This window comes from Palaemon carinicauda, chromosome 37, assembly GCF_036898095.1.
Source record: "Palaemon carinicauda isolate YSFRI2023 chromosome 37, ASM3689809v2, whole genome shotgun sequence".
Lineage (NCBI taxonomy): Eukaryota > Metazoa > Arthropoda > Malacostraca > Decapoda > Palaemonidae > Palaemon > Palaemon carinicauda.
This window is the reverse complement of record NC_090761.1, coordinates 51583862-51591361: the sequence shown is the minus strand read 5'-3', so window position 1 is coordinate 51591361 and position 7500 is coordinate 51583862. Positions and strand designations below refer to the sequence as shown.

Genomic DNA, 7500 nt, shown 5'->3' with positions numbered 1-7500 from the left:
AAATATTTTATAATTTACAATTTTCACTATTATTATTATTGTTATTATTACTAGCCAAGCTACAACCCTAGTTGGAAAAGCAAGATGCTAAAAGCCCAAGGGCTCCAACAGGGAAAAATAGCCCAGTTAGGAAAGGAAATAAGGAAATGAATAAATGATGAGAATAAATTAACAATATATCATTCTAAAAACAGGAAACAGCGTCAAAACAGATATGTCCTATATAAACTATTAACAACGTCAATAACAGATATGTCTTATATAAACAATAAACCAGTAAACGATAATAATTTTTTTTGGACAACATTGGTACATATGCAGGTTGCAAGAATTAGCCTCTTTAATAGTAATGGTATTTGTTTTATTCTATTACGTGGGATCAATATCCAGGATAATTGTCATTTTATTGTTTTTCTATTAATAGAATTTAATTTTGGATCCAATTAAATTTTAACCAGTTATTTGCGCAATTTACTTGATGTCTTGAAATGGGTTTGCATTTGTTACATTATTCCGTTATTTTAGTTATGAAGAATTTTTAATCTTTCAACATTTAATATTTTTAACATTTTAAATAAAGAAATGAAAACAATTTGAAGAATATTCATGGAGGTAAAATGATTTACGAGGACTATTGACGAGGAGAAATATTACCGATGTAAAATAATTTTAGGAAATTTAGTGATTTAAAGTGATTTATGAAAAATATTGGCGTTATGAATTAATTTTAGAAATATTGATATAAGATAGTTCATGAGAAATATTGCCGATATAAAATAATTTTAGAAAATTTAATGATTTAAAGTGATTTATGAAAAATATTGGCGTTATAAATTCATTTTAGAAATATTTATACAAGATAATCTATGAGAAATATTGCCGATGTAAATTTGAGAAATATTGATGATATAAACTGATTATGAGAAATATTGACGACGTAAAACAATTCATGTAGAATAACCTATGAGAAATATCGATAAATGTAAATATTAACTATTTGAAATAATATATCAAAAATTAGCGGTATGTAATATATGTAAACTATTTACTAGAATAATGCATGACAAAAATATCGACGACAGCATGACTTTTATTTCATTGGCATATCCCAGGAGGAATGTACACAGTTCGTTGTTAAAGAGAGGATGCGGAGATGGACGTGACGTCACCAACTGATGACGTCACGAGTCACTATGAAAACTCGATAACCGAAACCGCAAGGAACCAACGATTAACATATTTCATTTATATAAATGCAATTCTATTGTACATATGTAATAAAACTATAGTCATGTATAACACATTCAGAAGACATCGTCGAAGCTAAATGTACCCTGGAGGTGCCGGGGATTGAACCCGGGACTTCTCACATGCGAAGCGAGCACTCTACCTCTGAGTTACACCCCCTCCGTGCATTTGCTAGCGATGCTAAAGGGATTTTTTTCTTGGATATGTCTGGCGCTCGAGTGTGCATTCTATCTTGTTGTAGGGTCTTGTGACGTGGACATTCTAGGGTTTCATTTTATTTTCGGTTATCCGAGGGTTATTTGTTATTTCTTTTTATATTTTGGCTGTTTTGTATATGTATGCATATATCTCCGTAAGCACGAATATATATATATATATATATATATATTATTTATATGTATATTTATATATATATATATATATATATATATATTTATATATATAAGTATATATATATGTATATATGTATATATGTATATACATATATATATATACATATATATATACATATACTTATATATATAAATAGATAGATAGAGATAGATTTACACATACATTATATATGTATATATATATATATATATATATGTATGTATATATATAGTATATACATATATATAGATAGATAGATAAATATAAATAGATAAATACAGCATTATCAAGGTGATACCGGAAGATAGCAAAACACAGTCACTTTAACATCTTTCTGCAAAAATATTTATTATTTATTACTGTGCCAAAAAGGGTCCACAACATACTTCATACACACACAGAAAACTCAACAACAGTGTAATGACCCCTTATATTAAGTTGCCTTATTCACCTGTCTTGTATATGCCTGAAATTAAAAGCTAAATGTCAGTATATTGTAGAAGGTTAAATGAAACCCCAAACTAAAGAATCCTCTAAACAGTAAACTATGATACAGTTCATCGTTTTGGCAAATATATCGAAAATTATATAAAACTTAGATTGATAAATGTTGCCCTTTGACACTTGTTCATTACTACTTTTCTTAAACTTTGTCTATCTTTTAATATAGCCAATCTGGTATTAGAATGTTTAAAATAAAATCATACAATGTTTAAATATTTTTTTCCCTTTCTATATTTTATAACTATATTTCTTTTTCAAATATGTTTTCTCTATATCTGCTCATTTAGCATGTTTTCACAGCATAACTAACTCTGGCATGGGAATTAATTATGTCAGTATAAGGAGAACAATTTTCTTCCCAGTGGGGTTAAGTCAGGAAAAAAAAAAAAAAAAAAAAAAAAAAAAAAAAAAAAAAAAACTGCATGGGCAGTTGGAAGAAACAGCGGTCGTAAAACTTCTAACTTAGATTACTGTCCTTCCATGTGGTCCTACCTTTTACCCTTAGGTCCAGAGGGATGCCGTAAAGTCAAGCTGTAAATTCTATAACATTCTCTCCAGGCGATCCACCTAGCTATTACAACACTGATCAATTATCAAACACGTGCTAGCTAAATATTTCCCGGTTTATGAATCTCTAACTTCAAATTGTAAAAACATACATCCTATCTCAACAGCCTCAGCCATTCTTCTTTCAATTGCATTTTCAACATCCGCACTCTATAACCATAAAGGAGATTTGGCTCAAAAGCCCTTCGTACATTTCAACTTTTGCTTAAATAATAATCCTCGTCTATTCCACATCGTTTGCAAACACACTGGTAACTTCCTTACTTTAAATATTTTGTTACTCCACTTTTCTGTTAAAGTTACTCTAATTTCTATTTCCATGTGCATTTTCAACACCCACACTATATAGCCTTACTTTAAATATCCTACGATTGTCCCTTTCTTTGTTAAAGTTACTCTAAATACCTGCAAGAACCAACAGCACCAAGAACCAACAGCATCAAGAACCAACAGCACCAAGAACCAACAGCATCCATCATCCACATTAAAAATTTTGACTCCTATGATTCAAAATCACAGCCTCCTTTGCCTTTTGAATTTCAGAGAAATGTTTTTCATCTCAAAAACACACTTAATGAAAACTTAAATAAAAAATACAAAGAGTAACAAAGGTAAACACACACTAATAAAAGTCAATTTTCGGAGCCAACCAATACAGGATATTACAGTGGTCGTAAATTGATATATCAGCCAACACAATTAGAGTAAATTCAATTTTGGGAAACAGCAAGGCTGTGTAATTTTTTTTTACCGTGCACTCCTCACCCCCGCCCCCCGCCCGCACAACACCTCCCCCTCTCTCTATCAACCACCAACAGCCAGACACAATTCGTTTGTTCTGATTGGGAATATTTGAAGATCAAACAACACCGCTATCAATATGTTTTGATTTGGGAGACTTAAAAATAGCACGTTGCGTTGTCTATATTAGGATAGAATGGGCGAACTCTAACGCAAACGAGAGAGAGAGAGAGAGAGAGAGAGAGAGAGACAGAGAGAGAGAGAGAGAGAGAGAGAGAGAGAGAGAATAATGATGTTCCAATTGATGTCTTGAGAGAGAGAGAATAATGATGTTCCAGTTGAAGTCTTTTGTCAATGAGAGAGAGAGAGAGAGAGAGAGAGAGAGAGAGAGAGAGAGAATAATGAAGTTCCAGTTGATGTCTTCAGAGAGAGAGAGAGAGAGAGAGAGAGAATAATTATGTTCCAGTTGATTTTTTTTGTCAATGAGAGAGAGAGAGAGAGAGAGAGAGAGAGAGAGTCCATGTTCTAGTTAATCTGACTTTTGTCAATGAGAGAGAGATAGTTGACGTTCCAGTTAATTTGTCTTTTGTCAATTATCAGATAATAACTGTAACCATATTTAATGGATAAAATAAATATTGAATAATACATCTATGCCTTTCAGACAGATGATAAATAAGAAAAAATAGGATAAAAGACCAATAAAGCCTAATGTTAACATATATACCGAAATAAGTAACTGCACCAAGAGAATTCGAGATACAAAATAAAAAGGTCACAAATAAACCAGACTCTAATTACTAGCAATTCGGAATTCGACCCAATTTCGAGGCTGAAAAAAAAAAATACAATATATACTGGTTTTTTTTTTTTTTTTTTTTTTTTTTTTTTTTTTGAAACAAAACTCGTCAATTACCAAATTAAAATACAATGTGAGAATTACGTATCCATAAAAGCTGGAAAGGAATTTTCGTAAACATGTGGGACTTCAAAAGTTCAAACTCGCAGCGAATGTTTTTTTTATGTTGAACTGGCTGGCACAAGTCTCTATTTATAGTTTATATTAGAAAGGTCTATTTCAATGTTGTTACTGCTCTTAAAATATTTTATATTAATTGTTCAATACTTGTAGTATACTTATTTCTTTATTTCCTTTCCTCACTGAGCTATTTTCCCAATTGAAGGTCTTGGGCTTATAGCATCCTGCTTTTCCAACAAGGATTGTAGCTTAGCTGGTAATAATAATTGTATTGACCCCAAACGTTAATTGAGTTCGTTATAATTGCATATTTAATTATTATCCACTTTTAATTCTTAAATAACGTTTGACTTCACAGTAAAAACTTGACCTTCGCCTCCACTTTGACATCACACAGCACATAGTCGTAAATAGCGGATTCTTCTGCAAGGTCTATAAAAACCTCTTATGTATAAATGACTCGTTTACTACGCTGATGGTCATTTGAGAAGTTATCTCATAACAACACTGTGTCTGGTCAGGACTTGGAAGGGTGACCACAAATGCAGATACTGTTGCCACTTGGGCTCCTGGAGCATATGAGGTATATACAGTATATGCTCTTGGGGCATAGTCGTTCTCTTAAGCAACTTTCATTAAATGCTAAAGCACTAACTTTTAGGCTTGTCCTTTCAAAAAAAAAAAAAAAAAAAATTAAAAAAAAAAAAAAATAAAGGTTAGTGTTGCTCCATTTATTCAATCTGTGGCGATAGCTGTTTCAGCCAATAAGTAATTGCTTTCGCCAGGGCCTCTCTTATATAATAGCAGTGCATTCATAAAAAACCAGAATTAGATTAAATCTAAAAATATTAAGAGTAACATATGGAAATTTGAAGATAATTGTGGCTTGGCTAATTATAATAAAATATTACATAATAATAATAATAATAATAATAATAATAATAATAATAATAATAATAATAATAATAATAATAATAATAATAATAAAAATGAAACCAGATACTGGATACTTCCACAGCATCAACAGCTTCTTAAGCCTACACAGAAAACTCACGAGCCATACTCCATAAATATAATCACACGCAGAGAAATCAAACACACATAAGAAACACTAACACATAACATATATCACAGCACAAGATAAAAGCATCTTTACCAGTTTACCCATACAGTGATCTGGATTCCAGAATTGTGGAATGGAATAATCTTTGTTTCAAACTGGAATTCCGGAATGAAATACCAATCAAGTTTCCAACCAAAAACAAAATATCTACGAGATATGCGAGAACAAAGACTCGAAGATGAAAATAATTCCTTAAATCCCAAGAGGCAGAAATGGAAAATCAAAACAGTCGCGTTTCTCGTCAAAGGTAACATTTCGTTGTAACAATCGAGAATGTGGGGAAGTCCCGTGTTTGATGCGTGTGAAGAAAAGATAGGTCAAAGTCAACAGTTTAGACCCCAAGGATAAATGGAAAGAGAGAGAGAGAGAGAGAGAGAGAGAGAGAGAGAGAGTCCATGTTCTAGTTAATCTGACTTTTGTCAATGAGAGAGAGAGAGAGAGAGAGAGAGAGAGAGAGAGAGTTTCCTTTGATGAAATAATTAAGGATGAATTAAGTTTATCATTAGCAAATAAAATATTGTTCAACCGATGTTTAAGTTTATCATCAGCACATAAAATATTGTTCATATTTTCGTCCAATATTAATAACGAGAGAGAGAGAGAGAGAGAGAGAGAGAGAGAGAGAGAGTATCCTTTGATGAAATCACTAGGGATGAATCAAATTTATCATTAGCAAATAAAATATTGTTCATATTTTCGTCCAATAATAATAGAGAGAGAGAGAGAGAGAGAGAGAGAGAGAGAGAGAGAGTTTCCTTTGATGAAATCATTACGGATGAATTAAATTTATCATTAGCAAATAAAATATTGTTCATATTTTCATCCAATACTAAAAGAGAGAGAGAGAGAGAGAGAGAGAGAGAGAGAGAGAGAGAGTTTCCTTTGATGAAATAATTTACGGAAGTATAAGTTTACCATCAGCACATAAAAACATTGTTCATATTTTCGTCCAATATTAATAGAGAGAGAGAGAGAGAGAGAGAGAGAGAGAGAGAGAGAGAATGTTAAATTTCTTTGAATTTCTTTGAATTAATTACGGTTAAAATGAGTAAGTCAATCATCCGCAAATCAAATATTGTTCATATTTCCCTCCAATATTAATAGAAATGAAACGTTTCAATGCCTTGTAAAATTACCCTGAAACATAAGCAGATAACTTAAAAACATTTTCCACGAAATATACAAACTAAGATTTGTTTTGGATGTGTACCCCAACATCTGAAGTTTAAACTTGCAGCGAATGTTTTTATTTTGAACGGGCTGACATGTTTCTCTTCGTGGTTTATATATAACATATCTATTTTATCGTTATTATTGATCTTAATATATGTTATATGCGTTACTGGTTACTCCTTATAGTTTATTTATTTCCTTATTTCCTTTCCTCAACGAGCTATTTTTCCCTTTTGGAGCCCTTGGGCTATAGTATCCTGCTTTTCAAAAAATGGTTGTACCTTAGCTAATAATAATAATAATAATAATAATAATAATAATAATAATAATAATAATAAAACAACAACAATTATAATAATAATAATAATAATAATAATAACAACAACAATTATAATAATAATAATAATAATAATAATAATAATAATAATAATAATAATAATAATAAACGAACGAAATGGTACGGATAAGTTTTGTATACATATTGATAAAACAAAAATTGAGTGGAAATTTCTAGTGATTGAACAAGCAGAGGAAGCATATTATAAATTCCTCCAGTTTGTACATACAAGAGAACAGAATAGAGATACTGTATATCAACAGATTAGCACAGGATTCCAAGGATATCCTGCCACAAATATAAAGGAAAGCAGAGTGGAAGAGAAAATATTATGGTTCGACTAGTAAAGTAATATGCATTTGATTAACAAGACCCATACACACTTTGCAATGTTACATTCGTCCACATATATTTTGAAAAGTTTTCGAATATAGCATTATGTTTCCTGATATAGTA

At 31.0% G+C, this 7500-nt stretch overlaps 1 long non-coding RNA gene and 1 other non-coding gene across 2 annotated transcripts in view; one reads left to right on the top strand and one right to left on the bottom strand.

Annotated features, from left to right (window-relative positions):
* LOC137629409 (uncharacterized) overlaps positions 1–7500 on the top strand; it is a 191612-nt gene that overhangs the window by 114331 nt on the left and 69781 nt on the right. The gene's annotated exons all lie outside the window — the stretch shown is intronic.
* Positions 1336–1407, bottom strand: TRNAA-CGC (transfer RNA alanine (anticodon CGC)). The gene has a single exon. It is a non-coding gene; the product is annotated as a tRNA-Ala (tRNA).